The sequence below is a fragment of the Sylvia atricapilla genome, chromosome 4, assembly GCF_009819655.1.
Source record: "Sylvia atricapilla isolate bSylAtr1 chromosome 4, bSylAtr1.pri, whole genome shotgun sequence".
NCBI classification, from domain to species: domain Eukaryota; kingdom Metazoa; phylum Chordata; class Aves; order Passeriformes; family Sylviidae; genus Sylvia; species Sylvia atricapilla.
This window is the reverse complement of record NC_089143.1, coordinates 9999180-10020308: the sequence shown is the minus strand read 5'-3', so window position 1 is coordinate 10020308 and position 21129 is coordinate 9999180. Positions and strand designations below refer to the sequence as shown.

The window sequence follows — 21129 nt, the reverse complement described above, 5'->3', positions numbered from 1 at the left end:
TATGTGGCATACAAGTACCTTTGAAAAGAAAAACAGGCCCAAATGTTGAATTCTTCAATGAAAAAGTAATCAAGAACCAGTAATTGGAAGCTGTAATTAACCAGATTGAAAAGAAAAGCAAGGCACACATTTTTACCACCACAGTAACTGATCAATGCAACAAACCACCCAAGAAGCAGTGGATTTCCCACCACTCACTGCATTCAGATATGCTTCAGTAAAATACAGGTTACTCAGTGTCTTGGTTTCAAAGACAGTTGTTTGCTGAGGAAGGCAGGAACCTCCCTTGGAATAGAAAATGTAAACCCCTTCCCTCTGAATTATTGTTATAGTTTTGAAATCAGGGGCCTCTCAGGCAAGGCTATGAGAATAGGAATAACAGTACTTTACTAGTACGTACAATAACGCCAACAACCAACACCAGCTCTGACAACAATCAGCACCAGGAGCCCAGTGACCCCTTCGGTGCAGTTCCGGTCACAGCCACCGGGGGCGCTGCTGGCTCCCGGCGGGCAGGGCGGGTGCGGTGACTCCCCCACGCCTGCAGGGGGCGCTGTGGGCTCAGGGAGCAGGCGGGGATGGCGGCTCAGCCCAGACGGGAAGGGATGGAGGAGAGGCTTGGCCTCACAAACCCTGGGACAGCCGATCCCGGTGCTCCTGCAGGACTCTGCGGAGCACCAAGCGGGGCCAGCACGATGTCTCAGCAGGCAGGGGGTGCGGGGCTACGCTGCAGTGAAAACTTGGAGCAGTGCTGAAGGAGCAGCAGGGGCGGGCCAGCAGCAGCCCGGGTCCCAGCAGGGCAGGGAGAGGTGAGCTCAGGATCCCGGGCACCCGAGCCGATGGTGAAAAAGCCCCTCCTTTTATTATTAACACTCACCTCTTTCAGTGAGGTGGGTGTTAATAAGGTCCCAGTCCAGCGGCTGCACTCACAAGCAGAGGCTCATCCCACGGCAGGAGCAGCAGCTCTGGGCTGGGCTCCGGCGGCAGCCCCAAGTTCCCTTCCCCAAGCAGCAGCAGCTCCGACTGTCCTCCTCCAAAGCCGAGAGAGAGAGAGCCCAGCCCTGTCCTTTACCTGCCCAATTCTCCAGTGTCTCTGCCCCTCAGAGAAACTCCCAGATATGAGTAGTGCAACCAGATGCCCTTCATCCCCTGAGCCTGGCCACTTCTTTTGTTTTTCTTAAATACCCAGTTGTTGGTGGTTCCTAGCAACTTATGGGAAAAATACCCTAAATAAAAAGGAACAAAAGGTAAGAAACCTAACTCCTAACACTGAGTAAAATACAGAAGCACCCATGTTCAGATATAATGTCCTCCAATATACAGGAGATCAGAGTAGATGATCTAATAACTCTTCTTGAGAATTACTGTAAGGCTAAGCCACTAACTTTCATTAAGTTATTTCAGAACCACTAGAACTACAACGATAGCAATATAAGAATTTTTTTAACTACACAGTCTCCCTGAATAATATACGACATCAAGCAGAGGAGCCTTTCTAAAACTATGTTAGAATAAGGAACAGATAAAAGCACTGATTACTAAACAGTGCAAAACAGCTTCTCTGGATATAGTGCTGACATCCACCAGAACAAGTGAAGTTGCAAAAATACTTAATTGTAACTTGTAATAATTCAGGGATCAGTAACACATAATAATGTCACAGCAATTAACAGACAAGTGTTTATATTACAGAGGACTACACAAAACCCAAACATCTAGTAAGAGTCACGACTAATGAAACAAGGCTAACATCCTCTACAGAGCATACAAGTGAAAAAGATTAGACAATAAACGGGAAAAGCTAATCTGCCATACAACATCATAAATTTAGGTGGAGGTGCGCTAGAAGGAATTTACCCCAAGGCACCTGTACATGACAAATTACCTCAACGAAAGCACAAGACACATCACCAAGTAAAATGCCATCCAAGCTTTGAACAAAAGATCTCTTACAAGCTTTCCCACCTTGACATAATGCTGAAACGAATCTCATCCTTTCTTCCCTCCTAGCCTACAACAAACTCTTTCATTGACAAAGAACCAAAGATCACCCCTGTATTTTGGGAACAGCACTAGGTTTTCCCCTAAAAAAGACGCTAAAATTGGGTTATTTTAACATGCTTAAAATCCAGGTAAATAATTCCCCTTTATGCAATTATTTTTTGCCAGAACTGAAGGAAACAGAGACTTTATACATGTCTGCCCAGTTATAAAGAAGAGAGAAACACTCTGTACCATATGATGATTTTCACTTGCAAAATGACACTCTTGTGTCTTTATTTCTCGTTACAGTATTCTTAACTGTGTTATTTGTAATACACTTCAAATGCATGGAGTACTTAAGCTCTGTAATCAGATCTTGAGGTTTATTCGCGTTTTGTGACCCTGTGGAAGAATAAGACACTAGTATTTTTATATACCACAAAGCAGGATTTCTTGGCTCCTTAGGCAGCCTGTTTGTATCAAAATCCTGTTCCAGAATTGCAGTGCGCTTCCTGCCTGCCTCCCGGTACTTGCAATTGTCTGATCTCACGTCAGCAGTTAACTTGTTCTGCTCAGCTCTGACCTCTTTGCTGTGAGTCACACAAGCTCTCCACCTTTTGCAAATACAGTCGTTCTACATACAATCTACCACAGAAAATGGGAGTATGTGCCCTGTTCCTTTCCTCCTGACTTGGAGAAAAAAATAAAATGCTTGCAATTTTCTGTCACTTATTTTTTTCCTGCATGCTTTTATGTTTATCATCACCTTGTTTTCCTTGGCATTGGTAAGAGTTGGTTTATATCAGTTGGTAGGACCACAGCAATCTGTAAGGCTATGATGTCAAATACCTGCAAGTCCTCTGACTGGCAGTGTCCTCTACTCAACTCAAAATTAACATATTTTGGGTTGGCCATATTACTGCTAGCACAGTATTTAAATCACAGGTTTTACAAACAGCTGGAAGACATAGTAAATATGCCAAAGCTCTCTATGATAACATCTGAGAACATATCTATTATGGCCTCCAGACTAGCAAACTGATAGAGCACATAATAAAGGAGAGAATTAGTAAGCATGGACAAATACAATGTACCATCAGAGAGCCAATATGACCATTCCAGTGTAAAGAGCCCCACAGATGTGACCGTAAATAGAACTGCTGAAATTAAAATACTGTGGTCGGAGTTTGAATTACTGTAATTCAGGAGTAAAGTGAAGGATGGTCTCTCATGATTTAAGTCTGAAATAAAAGCCTCTCATTACTTTTTGACTTGAGTATCTATTTGAAATTGTAGCCAGTGAAGCCATATGGAAAGTATTTCTAGTCTCTCGTGATTTAAAAAATAGCGTTCTCAGTTATAGTAACTATAGTAAATAGTTTATTATCTTCCCCACTCCCAGCCCTACAGAGGTGTCACATATTTTATACATCCTGCTATCAAACCTAGAATCTTCATGGATACAATCTGGCTGGGGGGAGTTGTCCCTGGAGACTGTTCTGTATTTTGAATTGTTGCAATGACTGTACATTATTTCCCAATTCTGTAACACCGCTCCTGAGTAAACAGCATGCAGCTGGTGAGCTCTAGGAGACAGAAATTATACTCTGCCTTGCTCCACTGTAATAATTACTAAACTGGATTCCTTTCTATCATGAGAGCAAACAAGAATTTTTGCCCAATTTTCCATGTGCTAGATGCCCTCCAGTGTGATTCTGATGTGATGCTGATTAACAAGATAGTCAAAGTGTGCACATTGGTCATCTCCACTCCCTGGTATAAAAGACCGTGAAAAAAATATTTATCACTGCAGCATTTGAAGAAACACACTACAGATTTATCATGGACTAGACCAGGCATCTTCAGCATCGAAACACAAGTCTTATTAACTTTTTTCTTTCCTGGATCCAGGGACTTCAAATGTATACTATAGCAAACAAGATAAATACAAAGGCTGAAGATTCCCCTGCTAAGACCTCTTTTCATTGTGTTGCTATTTTCCTGAAGACTGAAGGTAAGAAATCCTTAGGAGCAAAAATACCTCATAGCACAGCAGGCAGGTAACAGAATCTTGCCACAGTACTTCAAAGAGAAACAAAATCCTATTCAGATGCTCACTACTGTATTTTGGCCAACTGCAATAATTTGGAACACAACTGTCAAGGACCTCTAAGAAGCCATCAAGTTAATTTTGCTTCTGAGTTCAGTTTGGGAGAAGTGTGGCAGAACAAATGAAAATACGTGTCAAAATTAAAATAAAATTACAGGGGAAAAAAAGCAAATTAATTGCTCTGCCTCTTGCAGGCATTCTGAAAAATTACAAGGGCTAAAACAGCAAAAGCCATACACAAAGCATGAATGATTCACTGCCCCAAAGATAAATGCTCATCTTTATCTTACTGTCAGAGGCAGAAACCCTCTCTCTTGTACTCATCCATTATCTACTAAAGTACACAGGTTTCCTTAAAAATTATGTCCTCCATTGCCTTTTTACCTGCATATAAGCCATACTAGTATCCATGCTTTCTTACAATACCTGACCCTTTCTGTAATTCTTCTATTCACAGCTTTCTCCAAGTTTGGTTCTTTTGCACAATCCTTCCAATCTCCAAATGACCTCCAAATATTTTCTTCTAGAATCTAAAACATTGGCTTCATATAGCATAACATAACACCCTTGCAATCCTGCACATTAAGTCCTGCCCCAGAGAAACTTCCAGTGTGACCATAGTATCCATTAACTCAGGGAGTGAAAATTTGTTTCAAGCAGAAAAGACTGGTGTGATAAGCTCCTCCTTGAACTCCTGATCACTGCATTTATAGGAATCTCTTCTCCTCCTTGGCTACTCTGTCCCCCTAGGTACTGCAAGCATTCAAAGGGCAACTGGGACCCCAGCTGACTCATTACTGGGCATTTCAAAATGTCTCTGGGTACAACTGGTTACTCAAAAATCTGTGTCTAATCCTGCCTGTTCTAGGGAGCGGCCCACTGAACCCTGCCTATTGTCATACAGAGTCCAATTCAACATCCATTAATTGTACAGTAAAATCACAGATAAAGCTATATGCAGTAGGACAACACTGTTCACTAGTGACTAATCAACCAAGTGAAGCCAAAACATTCCAAAACAGTGATACCCAGACAAACTCAGAATTTTCTGTATTTGTTATATAATGCATTTCCCTGTTAATTTCCATCTTTTATAGTATTTGTACTTCATGTACATCCCACCCTCTCACAGAATCCTGAGTGTTTTGTTACTCTTCTGACTACCTACATCCAAATCACTAGTGTGTTATTTGACTTGCACAGCTAAACTTTGTGAGTAAGACAAGGCAGGGAATTTTATCCACTAATTTCTGTATTATGTGCTCCTTCAGACTGGATTGAAGCATAAAGGGGGAAAATAATACACATGGATTTTGGGGGTTTCTCTTTAAAAGCCAAATAGATGTATGTGTACATAGGATTGGCTGGTCTTACCAGCACATAGCTTTGTGAAATTTCTAGTTTAATTGCTACTACCTGAAATGCAACATATTTCCTATCACCAGAGCAGTATAAAGGAGGAACAAGGCAAAAATGGTAGCAGAGCCATTAAAAAAGCAAAGGAAGGCAAACTGAACATTGGATAGAACTGGAGGACAGTGGAAGTAAACAAAAGCAGTAGTAGTTCAGTAGGGAATAGGGAAGAAACATCACAAAAAGAACTATGAGAATAGAGAGAAAACTAAAGAGAAAAATACACAGTACTTCAAAATAAATAAATACTATTTGTCTAAACTTAACAGGGGCATGATTCTAAGGCAAGAGAACACGCACTAAAGACAAAGACACCACACTAAATCAAAATTAATCCAGAAGCCAAGGGCCTGGCATGAGTAACCAGTGGAGGTGGCCTTCATTTTTTATATAAGAGTTTTAAGTTGTTGGGGTTATAAAACTAGAAAAATAAGCTAGAAGTTTTCTAGGAAAACTTCCTTTAAAATGCAACTTCCTCTGTTCAAACAAGGCTAAAAATAGCTTCTGCAAAGAAGACTCTTGTATACAAATTGTTACTAATTAAAACATTCCAAGGATCAGTTTTCCTCAACTACTGTAATTTAGATAGCTCAAGTAAATATTCCCTCATAGAACTAAAATCTGAAACGTGGTAACACTATATTTGGCTTTTTTCTAATGCTGATTTTTAATCCCTTTTATTAATAACCCAAGAGATGCTCTCTCTCATCATCTCTTTCACACTTACAGCTGCATCCTGTTTTTACTGCAACAGATACTATGACTCTCATCAGATTTAGTACACTAGGATCTAGTAGTTCTGCATGACCACAGATCTCCAGAGAACTACTGATTATCTTTTTCTACCAGGCCTTCTCCTGGGCATAAAACTGAATTTTCAGGACACAAGAAAACCAACTGGCTAACCCGGCAGCAAAGGCAAAACAGCAGGATATATCAATGTGAGCCCTGCCAAAAGGAGAGCAGCCACAGTAAAGCGTGGGTCCAATTACAGCTTTCTTCAACTAATTGTCCAGTTCAGATCACCCACTTAGCTTTTCTAGGGATAAGAGCTGCAATGGCTGATTCCAAAGTGAGCTCCTAGGCATAGCAACACTTTCACGGTATAAAGCAATCATCTCTGCTCTCCTTCTAATTCCAGGGGTGGGGGGAAAGCAGCTGGTTTTGTACTTGAAAGCATCAGCATGTCTCCCTGGACTTTCAGCTGTAGCCTAATGAGTTGGCAAGTATTTTTTGCACTACGACTTTTCTCAGAATAATTAACAAGATCTAAGATGAACTCTTCAATGCAGATTGAACTACTCCAGTTAGTTCCTCACAAAAAAGTCAGTGCTTACCCACACACACAGATGGAGGCAACTGGTGGTGTTCTAGTTGGATCCAACCAAGCTGATTGACACTGGTCAAGTAGGAGCTACAGACCCCAGCAGGAGCTCCACAAGAGCAATGCTCACCCAGCCACATCCTGCTCAAGGCACACTAGTTGGGTAACTTTGCTACTGTCCCACAAATCACCTCATAAGTAAACAATTAATTCATTTTCCAGGGCCATTCTTAAAGTGTTTCTTAAAGGTGCAAACATAATACAAAATAACTCCTTAAAAATAGGACAAAGCCAAAGAAACTAAGAAATGCTGAGCCAGCCACTGAAGGATAATACAGTGACATCTAAAATCAGGAAAGGAGCTTTGAGCAGGGACGGACTTGAAGCTGAGAAGTAAGTGGTAAACGTCTCTCTGAGGTTTTTTTCTGGTGGTCTTACAGGAGTACTAAAGCACTGATACATTCCTTGTCTCCACAGCACAACTCCACTACTGTGTGACCACCACAATATTCTGAGAATTGCTGGGTTGCTAAGATTTTCACCCTGAAGTGGACATCAGAGTTGCTCTGAGTGGAGCAGAATATTCTTCTGAGCTAATCTGCCATCAACAGTGTTTCACCTAGAGTGTTTAACCTAGAGCAGTGAAACAGGAATCAGAGCATAAAAACTTCAACCACTTGTAATTACGGTCAAAGTCCTTGCATCACAACCCTTCTCAAACTGAAGTATGTGAAAAAGTTCACACCCCTTCAAAGAGTGGCAGGATCTAATAAGAACCTGGCAGGAAACTTACTATTTTTGGGCTGGGCTAAGCAAGGTATGCTGAGGTGCATCAGTTCAACACCAAATGGCAAATCAGGGGAACACAGAAGATTATACAGATGCTTCCTTCAGCTTAGTTAAGTCTTGTCAGTGTCAAGTACAACTCTCAGAGGACAAGAATGCACACACTGAAACTCCTCATTGTTCCAGTACTGTTTCCCCCCTCCTTTTTCATGGTCAGACCCCAGTATGTCAGGACAAAGAGAGATTTCAGGCTTTAAAGTCAATAAGGCTGATGTCAGTGACCAAAACTGAATTCCCTAAGGGAGCTAAATAAGATCCACCAAGATTATAAAAAGCCATTTAATTATTCCCATGCAGGTGCCTCAACATTTCCTCTGGGCAACACTTGAAAAGGAGCTAATTATGCACATACAGTCATGGACCAAAAAAGCAGCCTAGCTATTTTAGAATTCATTTACTGATATTTGATACAGAATGTTATTACCAAACTCCAGCTGTCAGCTTTGGTCATCCTTTTGTTAAAATGATGCCATTTTTCTGAAAGAAAGCTCTCGGAATATGAAAAGCAATTAAAAGAAGATGTCAATGACACAGAACACTTCAGGAATAACACTCTCTTTATGCTAAGTAAATGCTTCAGCTTCCTCTAGTGTGGGAGACCGACAAGGGTCTAGGACAACAGTTATTCCTATTGCACTGAGTAACTAATGGCTATTAATTTTATTTAACATATGTTAGCACAAAAAGTTGTTGAGCTGTCCTCTGTAAAACTGCTAACAGATTGTATTTCAACCAGTTTACAGAGCAAACTGGGAGCCCTCTCCCATGGTCTTCAATAAGGCAAGAACTCTCACTGACTTTCATGGTTCTTCCATTTCAATAAGTAGAAAACCTGGGCATATTAGCTCACTCTCCTTCTTTTGGTTAGTGTCTCCAGCATTATAGACTGCCTCACTGCTTGCTGACATTCCTCTTCCCACTCCAGCATTACAGACTGCCTCACTGCTTGCTGACATTCCTCTTCCCATTCCCAAACAACTGCCAATCTCCCAAATTCAGCACCCTGCAGCTGTATGAGTGATACACTGCTGCATGAAGCAACACATATTAAACCTGAAAAACCTCCTGGAAAGTGCTTCTACACCAGCCCTGCAAAGACACCCATGCCTGTGCCACAGCAACCAGGGCCAAAGGCTTGTACTGCTTTAGCAGGCCAGATTCTGAGGAAGTGGCTACATATGGAAGAGGCGCAGATCTTCCAGGGGGCAGACCTGCTTTTGCAGGGAAGCAAGAATAAAGAGCACTCCTGCAGATGGAAAATGGCAGAGGTGAGGATCTCATACTGGCTGCCCATGGAAGTAGAACAGGGAACCTGACTTTGCTGTTTATTACCCCACACAAGAGATGTTTTGGGCTTAACTTCTTGTGCTTCCTAATACAAAACTAATAATATACTTTTAAAAGCATTAAAAAAGTATGCACCTATAAGAAACTATATAGCCTATTGTGCTAGGTTTGGCCATTGAAACACAACTTTGCTTGGTCTGTAAAAGAAAAAGGTTACCCTGAGACACACCAGAGTGACCCTGAGCTAACCATGAACAGCCAGGCAGTTACCACAGCTCAGGTGGCATGCAGTAACTATTTAGTACAAATAAGGGTTTTTTAAAGTGTTAATAATTTAGAAAATTCTAAACATTTTGTCTCTTTGCAAAATGAATTGTGAAAAAAGTCTCTTATTCACTGCTTTACAAAAAACATATAGTTTAAAAGAAAAAAAAAAAACAACAACAAAACAACAACAACAACAACAACAAAAGAAACTTTTGCCACCACACTGAGGCAGCAAATTAAGCCCTAAACCATGAGCTATGAATCTTGTTTATACTAGTATATGAAGAGTACAATTGTTTACATTACAAAACACCCTACTAAATCCTTAAAACGGTAAAAACATGCTATTCCTTAATGTTACTCTGATCACATACAAACACAAAATTATACTGAAATTCTTTGGAATACTTTCATTATTTTTTTTTCTCCAGGGATGACATATGTTTCTAATAACTTGCCACTGAGCAAACAGATTTAACAGGGTAGCAGCATGCTGAGAAAGATAGCAGGATTTTCAATTTTCAGATGAAAGCAGCTCTATTCCCTGGCAGCCCTACTCCTAACCCCTTTAGGCCAGATCAAATTTTATCTGAAGCTAGCTGGTGCCTGTCTTCAACTTCAATGGAAGTTGAATCAGGTTTCTTACATACCTGCAGTAAACAATTTGAAGCTTATCAATTAGAATTTTTAAAATCAGTACTTATACCAGAGTGAATCCATAGCAGTTAACAGGATTTCTGGACTTGGTTATTTACATATGTTTAGCTAACAGATGACCCAGTTTTTACCAGAGAATATCGTCCATCTAATTCAGCAGACTCATAGACTAGTTAAGATTATCAAAAGGAAAGTGTTATGCAAATTACACAACTCTCCCCTGCACCTACTAGCCACAGATTTTTAAATCCATTATATTAATCTGCACAACAAAAATCTAGGGTACTGTTTCACAAGATCAGGATTAGCTTGCAACACGCATCTTACCTTTGGCTCCAGCGTTTTCACACAGAAAATAATGTATCTTTCATTTTTAGATGCTTTTGTTCTACATACTGATCTGAAGCTAAACCATCTGACAATCTCCATGGTGCAAAAAGTCTCTTTATATAAGAAATATAATAATATAACAAGAATATTTCTACATTTTAGAGCGCTCCCTGATAAAATGCCTACCTAGTATTTTCAAATAGGGGTTCTTAATTATGGGTCACATCTGATCAATCTCATCTAGATACCATGGTGAGGAACCCCTAACAACACTGTAATCACTTGCACTGGAATTCTTATTAAACCAAGGCTGCTCACACCAGGAAGCTTTCTTTCACACTTGATTTAGTTCAACTGTTTGAAGAGCTGACCTCAACTTTGCTTCACACCTTCAGGTAATTTCATTCAAACAGCTGGTTTTTTTCCTAAATAACTTTTGAATGTGTGAAAAAAGACATATATTATTTTATCATGTTGTCTAAAAATATTGCCCTGCTAAAAATAAGGATTTTATTATTAACTAACAGGAAATAAATGAACATACACATATGATCATATGAACAAAAAAGACCAAAGCTCTAATACTAGAGGTCTGTATTTGACAAAGGTTCACCAAATAAAGTAAATTAGTATTGCATTTGCTTATGTAATGTAAATGGTTGCTGCTACATTTCTGTTTTTTTTCCTGATAAAAATCTTTTCTTTCTGAGGAGCACTCAGTAGTTTGGATCTGAATTTATCTAGAAGCTTTATAAAGTAAGAATGAAACTATATTTAGCTCCAGAAAGCCATGCTTTTTAATGCATGCAAAGCTGCAGAAGAATCAGAACTAATCTTAATGAGGAAAATTTTTATCAAGTGTAATTCTATCTGTTCCCACCCAAATGGGACTAATTTGTTCAATTATCTGTAAAAATACCAGTTAGACACTTAAATGAAAGCTTCTGAAGCATATCTGTTCAATTAACAACAATGCAAATGCACAATCACTCAATCATGCCAGGGGCTGCTCCCCCAAGCATCTTGAAATCTTTCATGAAAAGCCCCATCAGTCATCACTAAGGGACCTTTTTCTTGCCCCAGTCTCAGACAATAGTGTGGAATAGGTGGTGGGAAGAGGATAGGACCATATTTCTCCACTATACTGCTAGCAGAACCACTGTTCTGTCAGCAGAAGTAAGACTAACACAGCAAACACACACGGATCCTTCTCATATCCCTGACTGTATTCCTTCATAATGAGGAGCAAAGGTGTAAGTTCCAAATGAGGCTCATTGGGAACTAGGGAAGGTAGCTGTTGATGAGTCAAGGCATACAAGCTGAAGGAGCTCTTCTGGGAAAATAATTCCTTTTGTTTTTTACCTGAACAAGGACTGCAAGATTCAGCTCTGTGATAGAGCCTTAGAAAGTTATCTTAGCTTCCACTGTACTCAGAGATGGTTTGGGAGTATTAGCATTTTGCAGAATCAGGTGCCTCATTAACAACTAGATGGATCTGTATGCATTCATAAATTGAATCTCTAACCCAGAAAATTAAGACAGAGAGCATGTTTAACATGAAGTGTACTATCAGGTATGTAGATGCAAATACGCAGTGTGTAACAGCATGTATGCCGAGTAGGCTCACAGGCTCTCTGAGCTGTGTCCCAAGCAGAATATGGCCAGAAGACAATAAGCTTTACATGCATAAATGCATCTGCCAAAATATTTTCGTGTTTGTTGTGACGAGGCATCTGAAAAATGTTTAAAACATAGAGAGTAAGAATTTGATACTTGGTATTGTCAAGGCACTGTACACCTCTGCTATTCATATGCATTTATAAGAGAGAAGATCTTGCTACTTTTGTTGTACTGGCCCTCTGAAGTCTCATTATGTTGTTAGGTCAAATTCTGGTATGACAAACTTCAGCAAAGACAAAATTTGGTCTTTAAGAATGCATGTCAAGTACCCATAATATCTAAGAGGGAAAATTCTAAACATAGAAATGTAGTTTTATTACACATCTGTTATGCAAATAACATTCACACACCACTTACTGTGAAGTTTAAATATAAGAAAGCAGGAAATGAGAAGTTAATAACAAAACCAGAAGTCAGTTAGAGACTAACTTTCCCCAAAACCAAACACCAATTTTTTGAAAGCCAGTAAAAGAGTTTAAAAGTTATTGAAACATAATCAATTGTTTTAAATGTAAAATACTTCTTTAATAACAACTGTATTATTCTCATTTCCCTTAGAACAAAAGAACATGGACTGCAGAATATTGCTCATGTAACTGGCCCATGCAGTTTGAAACTTAATGAACTTGATTGTGGTTTATGTAAGGTGTTCCAAAACCATCACAATGTGATGTATGATGAATCTTGTCTATTATATTTATTTCTGTAGTCAGCAAAATAATATCCAACTAGGCTAAAAAAAGATCCACCCAGAGCTACAAAACTGCTGCTACCATCATCTCGGTTCTACAGCAGACCTCAGGGCTTATGGTCCCAAGGGGTCAGGGACATCCCTGCCAGTCCAAGAAGCACAAACAACACCACAGTGTGGAACTACCAATAACACACCCAGTGTAACTTTGCTGTTATTACGCTCCGTATACTAAATGATTTTAAATGACTTAAAATACAGAACTCTGTAGCACTCAAGAGTTAGGCAAACACTGTAAATCTTGTCTTTTACAAAGGACAAAAAGAACCAAAGATGTTGGACTCACCCACCACAGTGGTAGGGGAAAGAACAAGTTGTCTAAAAGTGGTTAAACAAGTTGTCACAGCGGTTAGAAGTGAACCAACTAATGACTGCTAACATTACAATTAATTTAATTTTGCAAACTGCATCTACCATTTCAAGACTCACTGATAGCGACAGGGTCACTTTTTAAAATCAAATACTGACTTCTTTCATCATATCAAGTCACAGGAATTGGATGAATTTATCAGGATAGAGGAAGAAACAAAAAAGTAAAACAGATCTCCCTCACTTATGATTTTTTGAGCTTATATCTGCTTTTGGAATGTAACATAAGTAAACGTGGATAGCACTCTAATAGCTAAGCATTTAAAGACTTCTCATACATAACCCCTTGCCCAGTAGGCACACCAGCAACATTAATGTAAAATGCTATTAAGACCCAAACGTTAGCTGTCCTTGCCTCTAAAACCCGGAGCTTGTTTTCAGGACTTATCTATCTGCATAGATCTGGACGTTCAGACGGTATTAAAACACAAACAGTCTACAATCTAAAAGGAAAACCTGAAGACACTTGACTAGGCAAACAGGTGTTTGTGAGGAAACCAAAGTTTTTGATGTAGGTCTTGCATCACATTCACATAAAAGTGTTGGTTAGCCAAGGCCTCAGAACTGCCATGGAAGGCAACGGCTGAGCTGCAGGGCAGGACAGCTGGGGAACCCAGCACAGCGACAGCACCAGAGAAATAATCCTATCTTGTAGTCCCCAAGGCCAATATATCCCTTCCCCACTGATTCCCTAGGAATCACATATTCGAGCATACATGAAGAGCTCCTGGCAGGAACCCTATCTTTAATAAATTAACAGCAGTGTGATACCGTCCTTTTCTCGAGATTATCTTTCATATGACATTGTTTCATCTCTCTCACTTCAGCTGCACCCTGCTCGAAAAGCGGGGAGCAGCCTGGCAGCACATATCCTGGTGTCTGCACGTCGCTGCCAGCTTCTTTAAAGAGAGAAAACTAAACCTCTTTGGCTCAAAGTATCAGACTGAGAACCTTTAAGAAAAAAAAAAAAAAAAAAAAAAAAAAAAAAAAAAAAAAAAAAGGGGGGGAAAAAATCGTCGGAAGAGTGCTACTTCGCACTAAAATCCCAAATAACCAGAAAAACCACAATCAGACCAGCTGGTAAGACGACGAGCCGACGTTTCTCTGGCTTGGAAAAAAAAGAGAGCTGCCTGACACCGAGCGGAGAGGCTCCGGCTCTCCCGGTGTTTACCGTCCCCGGCACCCGAGGAAGCGCCCGGCGGCGGGGACGCTTCTGCACTTCAACAGGCTTGAAGTTACCCCGCAGCCCCCACCGGGGCTCGGCCGCCGCTCCCCGGCCCGCGCCCGGCGGACGGAGGGTCGGGCGGGGGTACCCGCGCACACCCTCGGCCGCCGCCAGCCCGCGCCCGCCCCGGCCCCGCCGCGGGGCCCGCTCACCGTTCTCCGGCCGCCGTCGCGGAGGGCTGCGGGGGCGGGGGCAGGGCGGCCGGGCGGGCAGGGGGCGGCCCCGCGGCTCGGCCCCGCGGCTCGGGCCGGCTCACACGTCAGCCCGCGCCACGAGACCCGGATCTGCCGGCTGCCGGCGGCGGCGGGGCCGGGGCGGCGCCGCGCGGTCCCGCCCTGCTCCCGCCCCTCCGCCCGGCACGGGAGCCTGAGCCTGGCTGCGGGCGGGGGAGCCCGTCCCTGGCCGCGCTGTGCGGCGGGGCACGGCTCCAGGGCTGCTGTGGCGCGGCGTGCCGGGCGGCCGCAGTGCCGAGCAACGCGGCCGCCATAAAATAAAGCTCCAGTAGGTCAGCGCGGAGAGGACGCAGGGACAGGACTGCTCTGGGGCCAGGTGTGCCTGCGGCTCGGCCACAGCCCCCGCGGCCAGGGCTCCGCCACCCCGTCACAAACACTGTCACTTGGCCGCTTGGCCCCAGCCATCCCCACCGAAGTACGAGGGAATTGACAGTGTAGTTTCTCATCTTGAAATCTAAATCAGGAGCTCGTGACTCACGGGCTTCTAAGCAATTAAAGCATCCATCAAAATAGGTATTTAGATGATGTGAATGAAGTTAGAAAGGAAAATCAAATTGTGGCTTTTCAGTCAGCCGAGGAGAGGGAGTCTCATGGTCCCAATATAGAAAGATAGACCACATTCTGTCTTGGGGACACTGATACCATGCAATAATGCGGTGGGGATTGTATAGAGAAGAAAATCTTGTCCTTCAATATTTCCAAGGCCGTCTTACCTCCTCCAAGCCAGGAAGCAAGAACAGCACTGCAATTAAGAGTGAGAAAGGAGGGTTGGATAGAAGTTGAAAGTGCTCTCAGGTTTCTACTTCCGACCAGTGCCACATAGTCTCATGTGACCCATGTATGGCTGTTCTCATTACTATTTGCACTAGTAATATTTGTGATATTACTATATCACAGGGTTTTCAAGCCTCCTTTCATGGCCACAGCTTTTTTGTTTGTTTGTGGGGTTTTTTTTTTTTTTTTTTGTTTTTTTTTTTTTTTCTGAAATTTTTTTCCTAACTTTGGCTGTCCAGCCTAAGTTACTTTGTCAAGTCCTGGATGCACTGCCAGTTGCAGCTTTGCATATCCAACCATCGCTGGTGCACAGAGCCACCTCTCTCTGAGAGATGCAGGTAGACTAACTCTACTTGGTTAGGGCTGGACATATCCACTCCACTTCTGAGAGGCAGCAGGTAGGCTGTCTTTGTCTAGCAATGCCACACAGTCCTGACTTGCTGTGAATCTTGCCTCTCCCATGTTTTAGTCTTTTCTCTTGTCTTAGCACCCAACTGAGCAGCAGCAATACTGAAAAGGGAAGCAAGTCAGAGACAAAGCCAGGCCATCACAGAAAAAACTAAACTATGCAGAACTTGTATCATCCTGCTTACCTCCATCCAGGGAACTAAGCCTCTGGTAAGGCACTAGGGACGCTAAAACTTATCTTTAATTTGGAAGTATGAAACTATATCCCTACAATGTTTCCTGGGAGAACAGGTTTCTTGACAGCCTGTTCAGAAATTTGGACTGCAACAGGAACCATGAACATCAGGAATATCAAGGTACACTTGGCTTGAAGTATACTTTGGCTGTTCTGGCCAAACACTAAACTAACCTAGACAATGGTGCCAGAGGGTAGTCATAGGAAGAACCATCAACTGTTAGCTGCATCCTTCCTTCCAGCTCTCCCACAGCCATTCTCCTGACCCTTCACCAGGAACAAGCCACTCTTCAAACAAGCAAAGGCAGCTTCTCAACACCATTAAGTAGTCTTGCCTGTCTGTCTCCCACACCTCATACAGAAGGCTATTGTTCTAGAAAAAGGATCTGTGATCCTAAAATCCCCAAACCAGACACAATTTACCATTAGTCCTGACTCAAGAGAGGAGAGAAATGACAACTGCACAATAGCAGAGAGATGGGTTCCTCCTGCCAAGCTGAGGCAGGAATGAGGAATGCCTCTATTTTCTTGCCAAACGGCTCTTGGACAAAGTCAAACAGCAATTCCTAAAATGATAGCAGGCACATTTGGAGGAACCACTGAAATTGATAAAAGAATCTCAGTGGTCCGTTCTTGGGAGAACTGAATTGGAGAACTGAACAATCCTAGAACTGGAAGGGCAAGACCAAGTGAGCTGGACCATTAGCCTGAGATGCCTTGTCAGAAATAATATGAGCCTGAAAAGAGTTATATAGGAGAGGCAGGAGTTGAGAGTGATGACAACTGAGTGATCTACAAGAAAGCAGTATGCAATGGTGGCACAGCTAGAGCTGGGATGTATTCCTCACTTTGAACAAATGCAGCCTCCTCAGACCTCAGTGCATCATATTTTTCTGGATCATTTCTCACATCGCCCCATCAAGGTACTTGCATTATGTTTGGTAATGTCTTGAAATTGTGCCTTAAAGAGGTGTGCAAGCAGCGCTTCTTGGCTGGCCAGCCAGCTCCACTGGGTAGGATAAAAGCTACCCCTCCCTACTCTAATTTCTTCACCCCATGTTGTTACTGCAAAGCTCAGCATATCTGAAAACAATTTTACATAACTGGTTTCAGTAAAAAAGTGGAGGTTTTTTCCCAGCATCCTGTATTATTTGCACTGCCTTTTGACAGCAAAATAGTAATTGTTTTCCTGATTATTTTTCTTTGTTCAACGTATATTTTTCCACTGGCATACTTGGAAATCCAGGAAGCTGATGGGCCTAATGAAGGATGGATTTGTGAAAGGGTTTATCCTCATGTATGAAACTTCAGAGGATGAACTGTCAAGGAAGGGGGGCAAGCAAGAGGAACCACAGAAAGCAGAGACCAGGAGCAAGAGAAACAATGCATAAGCTTATTGCTTTCAAATCAGCAAGAACGTACACGTAAGCAGAAAGTAGCTGGGTATTTTAAATAAAACATTCTGCCAGAGCATCCCTCAGAATTTGGTCCTCCTGGTTCCCACGGGCAAATGAACAAGCCATAGCAGGCACCGATTCTGTCTCAGCTTCCTACTCCCAGGCTGCAGCCATCTGCTCCCCTTTACACTCACAAATTTAGTGCACAATACAGCAGTAAAACAAGATCCTGATATGGAGGCTATTTTCAGACTCACTCTATGAAGTTTCCATTCTGGCAGTCAAACTATGATGAAAACAGTGGTGACTTAGACTACTTTATGAACAAAGCCATGAGATGCATTCAAAACCAGCTAGTAACAAGGGCAGAATAGGGAATTGACTGATTTTGTCACACTAAAAGAATTGTGCTGCCCACTGCCAAGCTAAAACTATGAAGACAACTCTGATTAAAGAGCAGAGGACGGTAATATTCCTTCTACCAAAATCCTGTACAATGGAGGAGAGTTGAAGTTGAGCAAAACTTAATATTACATTCTGTACATCCATCATCTGAAAGTAGTGTGGGTTGGGCATTTTGTAAAGCAACAGGCAGGTGTCACATTCCACATCACAGTGCTAGCTTTCCACTTTTCCACCCCAATAGGCAATGGAAAAGTAGGAGTCATGTTGGTGATCTAATTTGCCAAATAATGAATGAGCTTGTTTACCAGCACCCAAGAACATTACTTTTTGCATTCTCAAGTTCTTTTTCTGCTGATGTTCTTCTCATCTTTGCTGCATAAGTCATGTCACTAGGCATTGTATTGCTGACATCCAGGTACACTGTGGAGTGGAAATTGTTCATCCGCAATTCATGCAGTTTCATCAGATCTGGAAAATGACCTCGAAATGGGGCAATTTTTCCTAATGTAACTCCTTTTCTGTTTGCTCCCTCTTTTCCTGTATGCAGTTCATAATAAGTAGATAATGCTATTCCTAGAAGGAATCTGCAGGAAACTCTGCTGCAAATTTTGATACCAAAGAACCATTTGGAACAGGTCTGCCAAATGGTCTGAAAATGGCACCTAGGAAGCGGAAGGGAAAAGATTATTAAAATACCCTTGTAATATCAAGGTAAGAGAGGCCTTTGGGCAGCAGTACTGGGTTTTTTGGAAAAGGGAAATCAAATTTTGGAAAAAAGATGCCAAGTCCTTAGAAAAGTTGTGTGCAAGCATTCCTAGAGTTCAAAGTGGGCTGGCATCTCACAAATCTCTGGAGAATTAAAAAGCACTTTGGGACACTAGGCAGCAAGCCTGTAAGTTGGCTGGCACAAAGACTATATTGTGTACTTATGTTAATTTAACCCATATTTACTCATGTAATCACCACTGAACCAAATGTATACTGCCAGATTTTCTGTCAATGTGCAGATCTAAACTTAACGAACACTCAACCACCAGCGTCAGAACTCACAGAAAAAATATGGCTCAGTGAAAACAAGAAACTCCACTGAAACTGTCAGAGAATCTACGGAGGATGGTTTGTGCTCCTGAAGCATCAACACACCAACACAGACTTTTGTGATCAATTGGCCACAGTCTAGGGAAAATGACCACAAAGGATTGCTGCAATGCTGCCAGATAAACAGAGCTAGTTTTCCAAACTAGGAAATGGATGAAGGAAATCTGAAGCTGAGAGATGACAAGGATTATTTTACACTTAACTAGAATAATGACTAGTAATTTAGAGTAACCATGAAATGCAAGCAGGCCAATTGGGATGCTTACAAGGTCAGGCTTGCAAAAAGCAATTTAAAAAGAGAGGATAAAATCCTGAGCCACCAAATTGTTAATGATAACACTCACTGATAAAGACACACCATCTGAATTAGGCTGAAATTCTGTAGTATTAGAATAGTATGGTCTCAGTAACCACATAAGTTAATAGTCCACTAAATTTCATTGATAATTATCCAATCAGTACTGGGAATATTATTTTGCAATTACTTTGGGCAATCCCCTCTAAAAATGTGGTCTAAGTGAACCAACACTGCTATAACCTTAAAAAATTGTTTTTCTTTTGGAGCAGAAATCATAATAGCAGCTGCACAAGTGTGGTTTCTTTCTTGCAAAGAAAAGATGAGAAAACAGAGTGAACTGCTTCATAAGCAACTGTAGTTCACATAAGCTATCCACAGCCATAAATTTACCAGCAGCTAACGTTGCTATATTCATCTGAAAACTGCTGCCACTTGGGAAAAACAGATCTCATGTCACCCTCTATGTTCAGAGCCATTTCAGCATTTAGTCTCAAAATGCCTCTGAACATGAGTCAGAGTCCTCAACTGTTACAGTTCTCACAGACTTGAAATAAAAATGAATCCCTGTTCATTTCCAAGTGAATGCCTAATAGAAGAAGCCTGATAGACAAACCACAAACTAAAATGCAAGCAAGCAGATTTGACGCAGAAGTGAGAAGAGAAAATGAAAACAAGATCCCAAAGGATTTTTTTAAACACGTTACAGCAATGAGTTAAAATTTTCTGGTCATGAACTGAGAATTACTCTCATCTGAAATGGATACATGCAGTTTGCAGCTGGTAATAAACACTCAGTATATGACTGAAATTTAAGAGTATCATCCATTAAAAAGCCAAGGCATTATTTACTAAGAAAAAAGGTATGACAAAAAGAGAAGACATTTCATGCATCATCGAGGAGGTGTCTCAAAAGGCCTAACTCTGCCAGTCAGCACTTGAAGATCAGCATTCTATCACATAAAATGTGGCAGCATCTCTGTATGGACTACAGAAAACTAAGTCATACTGTTGGAAAAATATCTGATCTTTTATCGCTGTAAGCAATACTCTGGTTTGTGTAGCACACTCAACCATACTTTTTAGTTCGGATATTAGAACATGAGCACTGACAAGTGTACAAGAAATTACTGTTCTCTCAGCTGGGCAAGATCTCTACAGACAGAATGCAAGGTTTTAACTTGTGCACATTTGCTTTTGAGCAAATTTTGTTTGAGGATATGGTATGATGCAGCTGGGTGTTTGCTGTATGTGTAGTATGTCGCACCTTTTGAAGAGGAGCTGTAACCCCTACAAGTGGTTTAGTGTAAGAAAAAAAATTGGCTTTACAGAACCTGACAACACTCTCTGGTCATGAAAAAAAGAATTCTTCTGTAGTATACCCTCAGCAAGTTTGCTGACAACACCAAGCTGAGTGGTGCGAACAACATGCTGGAGGGGAGGGATGTCATCCTGAGAAACCTTGAGAGACTTGAGAGGTGAGTCCGTGTGAACCTCATGAAGTTCAACAAGGCCCAAGTGCAAGGTCCTGCACATGGGTTAAGGCAATCCAAGGACAAATACAGGCTGGGAGGAGAATGGATTGAGGATGTGGATGAGAGGCTGGACATGATCCAGCAAGGTGCACTCGCAGCCCAGAAAGCCAATTGTATCCTGGACTGCATCAAAACCATGGTCTGTAGGTCAAGTGATGTGATTCATCCCCTCTACTGTGCTGTTGTGAGACCCCACTTGGAGTACTGTATCTAGCTTTGGGTCCTGCAACATAAGAAGGACATGGACCTCTTGGGGTGAGTCCACAGGAGAGCCACAAAGATGATTAGAAGAATGGAGCACCTCTCCTATGAGGAACAGCTGAGAGCTGTTCAGTTTGGAGAAGAGAAGGCTCTGGAGTGACTTTATTGTGTCCTTCCATGACTTAAAAGGGGCCCTACAAGAAGGCTGGAGAGACTTTTTACAATGGGTTTATTAGGATCAAATTTTTTACTGTGAGGGTGGTGAGGTACTGGAACAGGTTGCCCAGAGAAGCTATGGCTGCCACA

General features: G+C 41.8%; 1 protein-coding gene across 1 annotated transcript in view; it reads right to left on the bottom strand.

Moving 5' to 3' along the window:
• Positions 1–14514, bottom strand: part of SMIM14 (small integral membrane protein 14) — a 40428-nt gene extending 25914 nt beyond the window's left edge. The window contains exon 1 of the mRNA XM_066317092.1: positions 14395–14514. The gene's annotated coding sequence lies outside the window, so the exon portion shown is untranslated. The remainder of the gene's footprint in view (positions 1–14394) is intronic.
• Positions 14515–21129: the final 6615 nt, after the last annotated feature.